At 42.3% G+C, this 15,309-nt stretch overlaps 1 protein-coding gene across 7 annotated transcripts in view; it reads left to right on the top strand.

The window, feature by feature from the left end:
• Nucleotides 1-2,367: 2,367 nt before the first annotated feature.
• NSD3 (nuclear receptor binding SET domain protein 3) overlaps nucleotides 2,368-15,309 on the top strand; it is a 113,211-nt gene continuing 100,269 nt past the window's right edge. For 3 of the 7 annotated variants that reach the window (XM_054498608.2, XM_054498606.2, XM_054498604.2), the window contains exon 1: nucleotides 2,368-3,535. The gene's annotated coding sequence lies outside the window, so the exon portion shown is untranslated. The remainder of the gene's footprint in view (nucleotides 3,536-15,309) is intronic. The other 4 variants (XM_063668626.1, XM_054498607.2, XM_054498609.2 and 1 more) reach the window with 3 other exon arrangements.

Here is a 15,309-nt window from a genome sequence, read left to right as displayed (position 1 = left end):
GAGAATACGTCTCCTAACATGTGAGCTGACCACAGACTTTACTCATCTGGGCTACACATTTTTAAGAATGGAAGATGGCGGTATTAAACGTCAGTAAAAAATGCAGACTGCTTTTAATCCACAAAGGATTTTTCAGCTAATAACCAAATAGATCAACTGTTAAACAGGCAAAACTTTTCAGTTTGGCCACTAGATGTCTCTTTGTGCATGTCTGATGTTCAACTTTGCACATAAAGGTTTCACTTCACGTTCTGTTTACCAGTATTAAAATCTACAAAGCTTTGGACTCTTTACTTTTCCCTCACTGAAAATTCCTGGTGGTCAAATTTTGAGCTCTAGAATGTAGATGTAGTTTTCACAATAATTTCATAAATTAATCATTGCACTACCATGTACTGGTACTTTTCTGGAAAAGATCATAAAGGATGCAAAAATATTTTCAGTTCCCTGGGAGACATTTTATACGGGGAATTATTCTCATTCATGCATTGTATTCACTTACAACCAGGCACAGTGAATGTCATTAAGCATTCATAAACCAGATGAACAATTCCATGCCCAGTATTTGAAAGATGAGCTAGGTTTTCTACCACGGCCATATGTCAGCAATCCTATCCTAAAAAGGGAAGGGCTAAGAACCCTTCTTATTGAGATCTGTTTGTTCAAAGTAATGTCCGTCTTCCCTAGTTATGAGACTTGGCAATTTCTTTGACTTTCAGGATAAGAGATTTATCATGTAAGGAGTTTCTGTATATAATCTTCAGAAGAAAAATTTTTAAAAATATATTTTTTCCTCCATGACTCTGGCCCTGAGAATTGTGTTAGATTGCTGTCTTAATGAGCTCCTTGCTCATTTTCTATGGTGAAGAGTAAGCATCGTCTAAACCTCAGAAGATGTTAGATACCGAAAATGTAAACTATTATTTTTAATGGCCATTTTCCTAAATATGCCACCAGATCAAGTATTACTAACTGTATTTTGTAATGTTTTGCAGGAAAAGACTATGCATCTACTTCACATAACTCCAATTTTAAACTCTTGCTGTCAGCATAGCTATTAGAAACAGGCTAATATAAGATCCCTGAGGACAATTTACTAGATTCTCAAGGGAGAAACCCAGGTGCCAGGTCAAGGCAACAGTTTATCAACAAAGCAAGGAAGACACAGGAGGAAGAAAAAGAATGGAGGTAGAAAGGCTCATAGAAAAAAAAAGACCAATTTAATCCCTCTTTCCTGGAGATAGAATTAAGCTAGACTTGGTGGCCCGCTTTGGCCATCTGTGTTTTAAAATGGCATATCACAAATAAAAAGTATGCTTTTACTGATAGCTTTAACTTGTGGTACTACTTAAAGCATACGTTTAAAAATATTTAATGATTAATAGTAATGAGAACTTTTTTTTTTTGAGACATAGCCTTGCTGTGTCGCCCAGGCTGGAGTGCAGAGGTGCGATCTCGGCTCACTGCAAGCTCCGCCTCCCGGGTTCACGCCATTCTCCTGCCTCAGCCTCCTGAGTAGCTGGGACTACAGGCGCCCGCCACCACGCCCGGCTAATTTTTTGTATTTTTAGTAGAGACGGGGTTTCACCATCTTAGCCAGGATGGTCTCGATTTCCGGACCTCGTGATCCGCCTGCCTCGGCCTCCCAAAGTGCTGGGATTACAGGCGTGAACCACCGCGCCCGGCCAATAGTGATAATTCTCAGTATCTAGTATTAACCGGGTTACGTTTAAAAAAAAAAAACTAGTTCATAATTAGTGCCCTTTTAAATAACTGATCTGTAGGAATCTTTTAATTTCTTTAAGTGATATTTAAAGATACAGATATCTAATTTCTTCTAATAGTACCAAAGATATCCAGTACTATAACGTCTACAGAGTATGACGTCTAGCGGTAAAATGGCTTTATTCTCAGAACAGAGTATCGGTTTCCTCATTTGCTTGCTGCCTGTGTTTCCTTTTTACGTTCACGTCTCTGTGCTGTAACCTTCCAAATCCTTATTACCAGGCCCCAGGAAATATCACCTGGTCGGCACACTCCTGCAGGGCTAGATCACTGTGCACACACTTAACCCTCCATTGTTTTCCATACGTTTCCTAGGATGCGGGGGGCTAGAGGATGACGGAGAGTTGCCTCCGGGTTCCTCCTCTCGTTCTTATCTGGGCCGTCTAGGACAAATGTCCCTCACGTCCCTCGAAGCAAAGGTCTGGCTGCGAGCAGCCGCGGCCCCCAGCACGTGACAGTCACGGAGCCGTCGCGGTCCCCCGAGGCTGGGGGCCACCCGGGGATGCGGCGGGCGCTGACGTCGTCCTCCCGGTTACCCACAAGCCTCCGGGCCGCAGCAGAGCAGGAAGAGGCGCCCGGGGCCGGCGCCTGCCGGGGAGGTCGGGGCGCTTCCTCAGCGAGCCGGCGCCGCCGGCCGGGCCTCCTACTGCTTGCAACCGGGGGAGGGGGACCATCCGACAACTCAGCCGGGGCTGAGAGGGAGACCGACGCCAAGGCGGTCTTGCATTGCCCCCGGCTTTCCAGATGCAGACCCTCCTGGAACGGGAGCCCTTCCCTGACAGCCGTAGGACGGGAGACGGCCGAGGGGTCGCCTGGACTGCCCCGCCCTCGCGCGGTCACCCACCGGGGACCTTGCGAGGGTCGCTTCTAACCCTTAAGAGCTACAGAGCCGAGTCACCCCGAGGAGCGCCATATGGCGCTGGTTGCGCGCTGTTCTTTAATCAGCCTCACTGAACGCGCCGAGCCCAGCTTTACCTCCCGGGCCCCACCTTTCCACGCCTCCTCCGGCTTCCCGGGGTGTTTTGTGTGTCACTCTCCCACGTACAGTCCCTCCCCGTCCCTCGGCCCTCTCGCCCGGTCTCCCTAGTCGTCCAGACGCTAGCTGCCGCGGGCGTTCCTGGTTCGCGCTCCCGCCCCCTCCGCCCCGCTGACTCGCCGCTTCCTCCGGAGCCCCAGCGTCCCGAACCCGGGACTGCATTTCCCGGCAGGCGCCGCGGCCCGCGGCCAATGAGAGGCTGAGGATTTGGCGGCGGCGGCGCCCCGAGAGTCGGGGTGGGGGGGCTTTGTGCGCGGCGGCGGCGGGAGAGGCGGCGGCGGCGGCCAGCACGGAGGCGGAGGCCGAGGGGGCTGTGCACAGGTCGCCGCGGAGAGGCGTGCGAATTCCGAGCCGAGCGCCGAGGACCGTGCTACCCAGGCCGGGCTGCCAGCCGTAGGCTCCTCTCTGGCAGCAGCGGCGGCGCGGCGACCCCCGTCCCTCGGCCTCCCCTTCCCATCGCACCTCCCGAGCCTTCCTCTTCCCGCAGCACGCCCGGCCCGGCCCGGCCGTGGCCCTTCTCAGTGCCGGCCGCCATGGCAGAGGCGTCCGGCGCGGGGAAAATCTAGCCCGGGGATTTCATGCGGCCTAGCTCGGTTCCGCCTCCTCCCCGCGCGGCCCCAGCGGCTGCCTGCACCCCAGCCCCACTCCGGGTCTCCGTGTCTCTCCTGTGATCGCACTGACACGGCCGGGGGGTTAGAATGGAACAAACTGAAGGTAAAGTGCGTGTGCGTTGTGTGTGTGTGTGTGTGCGCGCGCGCGTGTGTAGTGCTAGGAAGGGCTGAGGAGGGAACGACGGGGAGGGGGCGACCTAGGGATGGAGCGCCAGACCCCAGGAGGAATGGAAGGGGAAGCGGGTGGCCTGAAAGGGCTCGAGGGGAGTCCTGACGGAGGAGCAGATGGCAAGGTGGGGGGTGTGGAGGGAATTGGGGGGTGGGGCAGGGGAGGTGGGAGTGGGATCGGAGTCGGAGTGGCGCTGAGCTGGGAATTGGGAGAAGTGGGATGGGGGCGGGGATAAGGATGGATCGGGGAGGGGCAGGGAAAGGGGAGAAGAGTTGCATGGAGATTAGAGACCTGGGTGGACTGATAAATAGGGAGGTTTGGGGATGGAGTGTGGGAACCAGAAGAGTCTAGGAGAAGGGGATAAATTTGCTGGAGAAATGGAGCATTTTATGGGAATGAAGGGAGAAATGAGAAATGGAAGTGAAGGAAAAGGTGGATTAGGAAAGGGGATGAGGCAGGCTGCAATAGGAGGATGGGAAATAGACGCAGGAAACTGGAAGACAGGATTGGGTTAGGAAAGGAAATTAACTGAATGATGACAGGGATGAGAACGATCGACTTAGCGTCAGAGTGGGAGGAAAAGAAGGGGATGGAGGTCGTTAAAGTGTTAGGAAGAGAGGCCTTTTGTTCCTGTATTTGTGTGTATTCTGTGCCTTTCTTTCAAGGCTAGAGAATAGAGAAGCTGGTGGTTATGGAATTGTAATTGTTGTGAAATGGGGAGGTGTGGGTTTTACTGTTTTGAGGGAGGAGGCGATGTGTTTGTGTTATGGAAGGGAGGCAGGGAGAGACATGGCCATAATTTGATGGTTTTGGGGAGGGAGTGAAGATTATTTCGATTTAAAGGGGGCAGGGGCAGCCATGTTTGCTGCCAGGCACTGCAGTGTAAATAAATTCCTTTTCCTCTCCGACATCAGTATGAATCTGGAAGGGGCCAGTTCAGACTGTTAGCCCCCTTTCTTTCTATTCATGAACTCTTTTCCCCTTACGTCTTGGGTCATTTTAAATTATTCATAACCGCCAAAGGAGGTAGTGATGTTTTCCATCTTGTGTGTTTTTGCTGCTTTTCTCCCTCTCTTTACCCTCTTCCTTCTGGTTGCAAACAAGGTATGCTAATGAGCTGCAGTGTAAATTTAACCCTTTTAATCAATTTAAAACTAGATTTTTACTAGCTGAAGGAATCATTACTACGCTTACATATCAAACATGATCATGAAGTCTTTTACGTATTGAAAATTCGTTTGTTTCAGAAGCCTCAGAAGGAGTCAACATGTTTTCTGCAATTCTTTAAGTAAACAAGGAAATTGCATCGGTTATTTTACTTGGGCCTGTGCTCTTGGCAAAGCGCTGTGTCCGGGTGAAAGGGGTAGGAAGCTCTGCTTGTGGTAGATTATCGGCTTGCCGTATTGTGAATGTTGAAAAATTAGAAATGTATGTATTTTTAAATAGTATTTCTGATAGCTCTTGCTTATAGGTGATGAGCGTGTTAAGAGTGATGAGTGTGTTAAGAATAGTATTTTCTTTTTTAAATAAACTCTCTTTTCCCCATCTCTTCTCTTTGCCTTCATGTAGCTAGCTCAATACAATCTCCAGATGCCAGTTCAGCACAGTGCAATGATCTGTGAAGTAGGCATGCAGTTCTTAGAGTCTCATTGAGATGCCAGGGTTTTTTTGTTGTTGTTTTGTTTGTCCGTTTTTTTATTGGAACTTCAGGTGACTCTCAGGAAACTACAGTAACTAATATATTCAACTGTAACTACTTGTACAGTTTGAAATAATTACTATTCTAAGGTTTAAATCCTGACAAATTTACAGTACATACATTGGTGTTAAGTAGAGCCTATTTTATTTCATATTGAAAAGGATTAAATGTGTGTGTGTGACCTTTTGTTTTTATTATAGCAGTTGGAGTAATCCAAACTTTAACCTATCACATTGATATTGAAACTGTTCTCTAATACCAAGAAGGCCTGTTAACATTGTAATATGGTGGACTCAAACCAGTTGAACTACATTTAACCTACCTAAATGGCAACATCCTCTCAGTTGTTATACAGAAGCTTAGGATATATTCTTCGTTTGTTAGAAAAATGAAATTCAATGTTGTTAAAGTGGTACTTTGAGAGGGTGCTTTTAGTGTAAAAGCCAGATTTACAGCTTGGAGTATTTTAATTTGATAATATTCAGCCTGAATTTGTTTGAAATTCTGTGAGGAACAGTTGCATTTAAAAAAAAATTCGGCATGCTTTTTCTGGAATTTATTTTTATGGCAATTTCAGTTTTATATCTCCTACTTGATTGACATGTTATTTGTAATTAGCTGGTAAATTGTGTGCATGAGCTATCAGTGCTGTAAATTTTTAGGAAAATAAGCAGTCATTAAATAGAAAAATTTGTGTTGGAAGCTTTCATTGCTTAAAAAAAAAAAAAAAAGAAGTAGTTTATTTTTATGTATGCAGCATCCTTTAAAGATCAGGGTTCCTGCCCAGCTGTCATAAGTATCCTGGTTCCTTGGACAGGTATTCATATATGAAGAAGCCTACTCTTGTTAAATAACACTTAAAACCAATTAATATGTCCATCAGCCCACCTGTTACCTGTGTTGGCTTTTTTTTTTTTCCTAACCCTTAAATTAACAAATGCCTTCTCTTATACTGATCAGATTGAATGAGTTTTGGATAAAGGAAACTGTCTTTCAGATTGATGATTGTTGAGTGAACTGTCGAATCTGATTCTAATGACAGCGTTTCTGGAATTTATAATAATATTCATAATCCACTAATAGCTGCTCACAGTTGTCCTCACACTGTGCTATGCCGAGTGTCTCACATGCATGATTTCCTTTTATCCTCCTAACAGTTTTATGAAGTTAGTACTTTTTTTTTTTTTTGAGAGATGGAGTCTCACTCTTGTTGTCTAGGCTGGAGTGCAATGGTGCGATCTCGGTTCACTACAACCTCCACCTCCCAGGTTCAAGTGATTCTCCTGCCTTAGCCTCCCAAGTAGCTGGGATCACAGGCACACGCCACCATGCCCGCCTAATTTTTGTGTTTTTTGTTTTTGTTTTTGTTTTGAGACGGAGTCTCGCTCTGTCACCCAGGCTGGAGTGCAGTGGCATGATCTTGGCTCACTGCAAGCTCCGCCTTCCGGGTTCACACCATTCTCCTGCCTCAGCCTCCGGAGTAGCTGGGACTACAGGCGCCCGCCACCACGCCCTGCTAATTTTTTGTATTTTTTAGTAGAGACGGGGTTTCATGGTGTTAGCCAGGATGGTCTCGATCTCCTGACCTCGTGATCCACCCACCTCGGCCTCCCAAAGTCCTGGGATTACAGGCGTGAGACACCGTGCCCGGCCAATTTTTGTATTTTTTTTTAGTAGAGACAGGGTTTCACCATGTTGGCCAGGCTGGTCTCAAACTCCTGACCTCGTGATCTGCCCACCTCGGCCTCCCAAAGTGCTGGAATTACAGGCGTGAGCCAACACGCCCAGCCAAGATGGAGTTCGTTTGTTTGTTTGTTTTGACACGGAGTTTCGCTCTTGTTGCCCAGGTTGGAGTGTCTCAAAAAAAAAAAAAGTATTCACATATTCACATATTATAGAAGGCTAAGAAGTTAAAAAAATAAAGTTAGCATTCTTCTCCACTGAAAACCACTTGAAGTTTCTTGTATGTCCTTCTGGAAAACTTCTATGCATGTATGTGTATATTTCTCTTAAAATATTTACAAATGGATCATACTATCTGCATTTTGCTTTTTTGTTTTTTTGTTTGTTTTTTGAGACAGTTTTGCTGTTGTTGCCCAGGCTGGAGTGCAGTGGCGCGATCGTGGCTCACTGCAACCTCCACCTCCCGGTTCAAGCGGTTCTCCTGCCTCAGTCTCCCGAGTAGCTGGGATTACAGGCATGCACCACCATGCCGGCTAATTTTTGTATTTTTAGTAGAGACGAGGTTTCCCAAAGTGCTGGGATTACAAGCATGAGCCACCGCACCTGGCCACTTTTTCGTTTTAACAGCCTATCTGGGACATCTTTTTAAATTAGTACCTATGGATCCACGGCTGGGTGCAGTGGCTCACGCCTGTAATCCCAGCACTTTGGAGGGAGGCTGAGGCGGGCGGATTGCTTGAGGTCAGGAGTTTGAGACCAGCCTGGCCAACATGGCGAAACACCCATCTCTACTAAAAATACAAAAATTAGCCAGGTGTGGTGGCGGCACCTGTAATCCCAGCTACTCGGAAGGCTGAGATGGGAGAATTGCCTGAACCCCGAGGGGGAAGCCGCAGTAAACTGAGATTGCGCCACCTCACTCTAGCCTGAATGACAGAGCGAGATTCAGTCTCAAAAACAAAACAAGGCCAGGCATGGTGGCTCACGTCTGTAATTCCCGCACTTTGGGAGGCTAAGGCGGGCGGATCACTTGAGGTCAGGAGTTTGAGACCAGTCTGGCCAGCATGGTGAAACTCCCGTCTCTACTAAAAATACAAAAATTAGCCGGGCATGGTGGTGCGTGCCTGTAATCCCGGCTACTCCGGAGGCTGAGACAGGCCAATAGCTTGAACCCAGGAGGCGGAGGTTGCACTGAGCTGAGATTGTACCACTGCGCTCCAGCCTGGTAGGCAAAGCGAGACTCTGTCTCAAAAACAAAACAAAACAAAAAACAAAAACAATAAAAATTAGTACATACGGATCCACAGCTTTTGTTTTTAAAGAGTCTTAAAAGTATTCCATTGTTTAAAACATTAACATTTAGTTTGTTAGCAGGTTTTGCTATTATAAGTAAATAATAGTTGGTCCTGAATTAAGTTCCTAATAGCCTGTTAAATGGAAGAGAGATAGTACAACTATTTTACAAGAGAGAAAACTGAGGCCTATGAAAGTGAAGTCCGGGGCTTTTGTGACAAAACCGTTACTTGGTTCTTTACAGCACAACCTGTTACTTCCTTAAAGTATTGGAGCTGCCTGGCCGGGCGCAGTGGCTGACGCCTGTAACCTCAGCACTTTGCGGGGCCAAGGCTGGTGGATCACCTGACGTCAGGAGTTCAAGACCAACCTGGCCAACATGGTGAAACCCCGTCTCTACTAAAAATACAAAAAATTAGCCGGGCCCGGTGGTGTGCGCCTGTAATCCCAGCTACTCTTGAGGCTGAAGCAGGAGAATCGCTTCAACCCGGGAGGCAGAGGTTGCAGTGAGCTGAGGTCGCGCCATTACACTCCAGCCTGGGCGATAAAAGCAAAACTTCGTCTCAAAAAAAAAAACAAAAAAACAAAAAGAAAGAATTAGAGCTGCCTATGAAAACTCAAGGTGAGGGGGCAAACTTAAGGTTAAGTATATTAAGTATAAAGAGTTAAAGGGGAGTAAGCTGCAGTGAGGCAAGAGATCTTGTATTTTTTCATATTTTATTCACCATGTTGTGAACATACATGCACAAAATATTTTTACATGCAAAAATGAATTGTGTCCAAGTTATCTTGAGGTGTGTGTTTTTGTATGAAGTGGATTTTAGTGGACTTTTTCTTGTTTGAATAAAATTATCAATAAAATACGATAGCGATGAAATGAAAAAAATTAGAGGTCCAGCTTTAGGAGATATACCTAATGCTAAATGACGAGTTAATGGGTGCAGCACACCAGCATAGCACATGTATACATATGTAACTAACCTGCACATTGTGCACATGTACCCTAAAACTTAAAGTATAATAATAATAAAATTTAAAAAAAAATTAGAAGTCCATCATGGTCTTAGAAAAGGACCTGGAAAAAAATAGAGACATTGGTAAAAATTTTAAAGTGAGCTAAAAATCCCTATTTGAAAACAAGTTAAAAATCTTAGCATGGACTGTTAATTACTTTGTTTATTTAAATTTTTTTTCTATCAAGAAGAAAATGGGTTACTTATTCATTGGGATCTTTTAAAACAAAAAGATAGTCTTGTCTGTTGTAGACACTTAAGAAATTAAAATCGTTAAAGCTTTAAAAATGCTTAGAACTTGGCATCTGTCTATAAAATCTGTTTTTCAATGCAATTCTGTTTTTAGTTTTACTTTTTTTTTAAAAGCAGTCTATTATTTTTTGAAAAAGCAACTAAGATGATTCATTTATTTGTTAATAAACATGTCCAGCATTTGAGTTTTTAAATGAATGGTGAACTTTATTTCTGCAGGCCAATCTTTTTATAAATTATATTTATAAGTTATAAATAATTATACTTATATTTTTATAAATATTAACAAGGACAAATTTAAGAAATTGCTTATACTAACATTACCTAACCTTTTTTTAAAAAGCTTACAGTTTTGTTTTCATTTTTACTGTTGCTCTTAGTAAATATGTAATAAAGACTTTAAACACTTCTGTAGTATGTTGTACCTGCACTGTGTAGCATGAAAAGAAGGTAAAGGTATATTTTAATTTTGTGGACTTAGAGAATGTTCAGTTTTTACCACATGGATGTGTTGTTACTCCTAAAGCACAACTTTTTTGATAAGATTTTGAATTTGAAAAAGCTCTTTGAAAAAGTATTCTTAGCTTGTTTTTTTAGATGTGGATCGTTATCGTCATTAACTGATCTACAGTGATAACTTTTTCCCCCTTCTAATATTTAATTACTGGGTTCTTTTTTCCATCTACATTTAGGGCTACTTAGAGAAAGTGGCTAGGAAAATGAAAATTGTTAATATTCATACTGTTTCAGTTTTAGCCATGTGTAGCACGGAAAGATAAAACATGAATAATACCTTACATTTATGTGGCATCTTCTGAGGTGTTTGGTAGAATTCCCACAGAATAACTTGGCTTTTTTAAAATGTGAAGTTAGAAAGCACAAGAATTATTGTTTATTTATTTTTTTATTTTTTTTTTGAGACGGAGTCTCCCTCTGTTGCCCAGGCTGGAGTGCAGGGGTGCGAACTCGGCTCACTGCAAGCTCCGCCTCCTGGGTTCGCGCCATTCTCCTGCCTCAGCCTCCCGAGTAGCTGGGACTACAGGCGCCCCCCAGCATGCCCAGCTAATTTTTTGTATTTTTAGTAGAGATGGGTTTTCACCGTGTTAGCGAGGATGGTCTCGATTTCCTGACCTCGTGATCCATCCACCTCGGCCTCCCAAAGTCCTAGGATTACAGGCGTGAGCCACTGCGCCCAGGCAAGAATTATTTAACTCAGTCTTAAGATGGGAAAATTAAGATTTCAGAGACCCCTTCAGGCCAAATAGACTGTCATGTTACGGAGAATAAAATTTTCAGATTTCCGTATAATTAATCTTTTCTCTTTTTTGTGAGACAGGGTCTGGCTCTGTTGCCTCTGCTGGACTCAGAAGTCTTGGGCTCAAGCAGTCTTCATGTCTCAGCTTCTCCAGTAGCTGGGACTACAGGCAGGTGCCACTGCGCCGGGCTCTGTATGATTACTTAAAACATTAAGAGTGTGTGTGTCCTGATTTTTCTTCATAGCTTATATTACCCACATTCTAATAGATAATTAAATATTAAGTAACAAGTATTTTTCTACATAGATGTGCTTTTTCTTATTTTGGTGTAAGTTATATACATATTTCCTAAGATATATGAGGTTTATTTTTATTTTTTTATTTTTAGAGACAGGGTCTTGCTCTCTTGCCCAGGCTGGAGTGTAGTGGCATGATCCTAGATCATTGCAGTCTTGAACTCCTTGGATCAAGCAGTTCTCCTGGCCTCAGCCTCTGGAGTAGCTATGACTACACACATGTGCCACCCTGCCCAACTAATTTTTTTTTTTTTGAGACAGGGTCTTCCTCTACCACCTACGCTGGAGTGCAGTGGCACAGTCATGGCTCACTGCAGCCTCAACTTCCCAGGCTCAGGTGATCCTCCCACCTCAGCCTCCTGAGTAGCTGGGGACTACAGGCGTGTGCCACCACACCCAGCTAGTTTTGCTTTTTTTTTTTTTTTGTAGAGACAGAGTTTTGCCAAGTTGCCCAGGCTGGTCTTGAGCTCCTGGGCTCAACCAATCTTCCCACCTCGTCCTCCCAAAGTGTTGGGATTATAGGCATGAGCCACTGTGCTGGCCCCCCTAGCTATTTTTTTAAAATTTTTTGTAGAGATGGAGTCTCACTTTGTTGCCTGGCTGGCCTTGAACACTTGGCCTCAAGTGATCCTTATAGGGAGGCATTTTAAATTTAAGAATGGGTAGCTTATTGGGATTTCATAGGTTAAAAAAATTAGTTTATCAAATTGATTTGAGATTAAGAAGATCATATGGACATACACCTAGTGGCATTTGGGCCATAGCCAAAACAATATTGTGTCTATGGAATCTTATGTTATCTAATTTCTCTTAGCTGTGGAGGCTTAAGAAAGCTATATGTAAAAAACAAACAAAAACTTTAAGAAATAGGCATTTTAAAGCCTTTTACGTTATAAAATGTGAAATATAAAAAAAGCATATAAAACTTGAATGTACAGTATAAACAAATAATTAGGTAGTGAAAATACAAAAATTAGGTAGGCGTGGTGGCACACGCCTGTAATCCCAGCTACTCGAGAGGCTGAGGCAGGAGAATCACTTGAACGAGGGAGGCGCAGGTTGTAGAGAGCCAAGATTGCGCCACTGCACTCCAGCCTGAGCGACAAAGCAAGACTCTCCATCTCAAAAAAAAAAAAAAAAGGAAGTGAACATCGGGTAACTATCACCCAGGTGATAAGTCCTTTAAGAAAAGCTGCAGAGACAACCTCATTGGCTTAGCTGTTATTGCTTTGGTGGTAGTTGGACTTTAGGGACAAAAATGTATTGATGTCTTTGTTTTTTTTTTTTCTTTTTTTCTTTTTTTTTTTTTTTTTTTGAGAGGAGTCTCGCTCTGTTGCCCAGGCTGGAGGTACAGTGGCGCAATCTCGGCTCACTGCAACCTCCACCTCCCGGGTTCAAGCGATTCGCCTGCGTCAGCCTTCCAAGTAGCTGGGACTACAGGCGCCCATCACCACACCCGGCTAATTTTTTTAGTTTTAGTAGAGACGGAGTTTCGCCATATTGGCCAGGCGTGAACCACCGCGCCCGGCTGGTGGGTTTTTTTTAATATATATAATAGTAAGAACCTGAGGCCGGGCTCAGTGGCTCGTGCCTGTAATCCCAGCACTTTGGGAGGCCGAGGCGGGCGGATCACCTGAGGTGCGGAGTTGGAGACCAGCCTGGCCAACATGGCGAAACCCCGTCTCTACTAAAACTACAAAAATTAGCCGGGCGTGGTGGTGGGTGCCTATAATACCAGCTGCTCAGGAGGCTGAGCCAGGAGAATCGCTTGAACCCGGGAGGCGGAGGTTGCAGTGAGCCGAGATTGCGTCACTTCACACTCCAGCCTGGGCGAAAGAGCGAAACTGTCTCAAAAAAAAAAAAAGAACCTGAAGAGTTCATAACCATGCGAGTTCAACGAATATAAAAACTGAATAACCAGTTTTTAATTGTTATTGCCAGAAGGGGTATCTGAACAATGTTTTTAAGGTAGCTTTCTAACATTTATTGTCAGAGTTTACTGATTTGAAATCTTAGTACCTTACCGATGAATAACAAAAAATAATACTGAATCCTGTAAGAAAGTGCCATTTTATACAAAATGTTGTTTGTTTAGAGTTCATCTCTGTTGCACTTTTTGGTAAGATTCAGTGATTAGGTTTTAAATTCACATGCAAACTCTAAAATGACTTACTTAGAAAATGTCGATTTGTCTGTATTGTTAATTTCTTAGCTTAACTATCTTAATTAACAAAAACGAGTTTGACACTCCTGCTTTCGCAGTATTGGAACCATTCAAACAGTATTAACCTGAGAAGTAATCAGTGATGACAATCTATGTTTGACCCTTCATCCTTGGTACTTCTTGAGTTTTAACTTTTCTGTAATTTGGGCAAGAGAACCAAATTTCTTTTGAAGCTGGAGAAACTGCATTATGCTTTCCTGGCCTTCAAGAATATTTTCTTAGGTATTTGGAAAGGTTAAGTGTTGATTTTTGAGGATTAGGATAGCAGAAAAATTTGAATGCTTTTTTCCCACTGAGTACCTGCTGAATACGGTCTATTTGCGTACAACTCTGCAATGTGAACTTTGAGAAAGGCATTTTTATAAATTAAAGCCTTTATTTGGTTATTATAATTTTGTCACTCTAAGTGGTCTCCTTTTGTATGATCTCTGCAAGATTCAGATGCATCAGAATATAGTATTTCATATTAGATTGTGGTGAGAAACTTCTTGCTTTGTTTTATTGTATCCTTGAATTCTTTTCTGTAGTGCAATAGCATGTTATTCTTTTTTACTCCCACTGAAGGTTAAATATATTTCTTGCTAATTTTTCCCCTGCATGGGTGATAGCGATTTTAAATCTTGAACATGTATGTTGAGTTTTCCTAGATGTGGAAGTAATCATAATTTGATATTTTTAAAAAGATAAATTAGGTAATTTGGCTTTGTGTATGCAGTAGAGTTAATATGCTTTTATTCACCTCATGGTTTCTGTGTCATTACCACTTGTTGGTTTTTATTTTTTAATGGAAAACTTGAACTTCTCCAAAGTGACTAGTTTTGAAATGACATTTATGTAAGGATTGTTTATACAGAGAAATTGAAAACCAGAAGGTATAAAGAAAATTAAAATTATCTAAAATTCTACTAGCTAGAAGTAACTACTATCAATATTTTGTTCTATATCCTTCCAATACTTTGTCATATGTATTTTTTTTACATAGTTGGAATTCTGCATCCATATTATTTTGTAACATGTTTTATTATTTAATATATTATGAAATAAATGCGATTTAAAAAATCAATATAGAATTTCAGTGTACAGGTGTGCTATTATCTGTTTACCATTCTGTGTTGAAGGTCTTTTAGGCAGTTTGCAATTTTGGGATATTGTAAGTTGATGGACATCCTTATACATTAAAAAAAATTATATGGCTGATTATTTCATTACAATAAATTCCTAGAAGTAGAATTACTTAAAAGATACAAACATTTTGAAAGCTTTTGATACATATTTCCAAACTGTTCTCTTGAAAGATTTTTTAAAATAATAGTTTTATTGAGATATAATTCACACACCATAAAATTCATCCATTTAAAGTATACGATGCAGTGGCTTTTAGTATGTTGACGGGGTTGTATAACCATCACCACAATCAATTTTAGAACATTGCCAGAAAGGTTTGAACCAGTTTAAACCCAGCAATATTATAAAGTTTTGTTTTAAAAATAGCATTTATTCATAACATTTAAAGTGTAGTACAGTATACAGGAACACAACAGCTTGTGTGATATATAATTTATATGCATTTGAGTGAGATTTTAGAAAGTCCTTCATGAGAAGATGATGCTCCTACGTCCCATTTTAAGAAAACCTGACATATTAGATTTAAGCTGATTAAACAAAATATGAGGTATATTTTTTTGAATTATAAAATTATTCTCCTGAGCCTGGGCAACAGAGCGAGACTGTCTCAAAAAAAAAAAAATTATTCTGGACAGTCAGAATGTCTTTTTTAAAAATTCGAATTTGATTTAGAAACACTTTATTTTAGAAAACATCTGTGGAAAGTATGTTTTACCTATACAGTTAACTGTAGCAAACTTATCACCTTATAGAAAATATGGTTTTCTTTTTATTAAGAGAGGTTTGCTTTGTTCTAATTGACCTTCACCCCTGAAAGTTGTTCTTTTGTTATGTTTGCTTAAGCCATTTAACAAAACATTTTTTAAA

Source organism: Pongo pygmaeus, chromosome 7, assembly GCF_028885625.2.
Source record: "Pongo pygmaeus isolate AG05252 chromosome 7, NHGRI_mPonPyg2-v2.0_pri, whole genome shotgun sequence".
Taxonomy (NCBI): domain Eukaryota; kingdom Metazoa; phylum Chordata; class Mammalia; order Primates; family Hominidae; genus Pongo; species Pongo pygmaeus.
The sequence above is the reverse complement of the archived record's forward strand: the minus strand, read 5'-3'. Positions and strand labels throughout refer to the sequence as shown.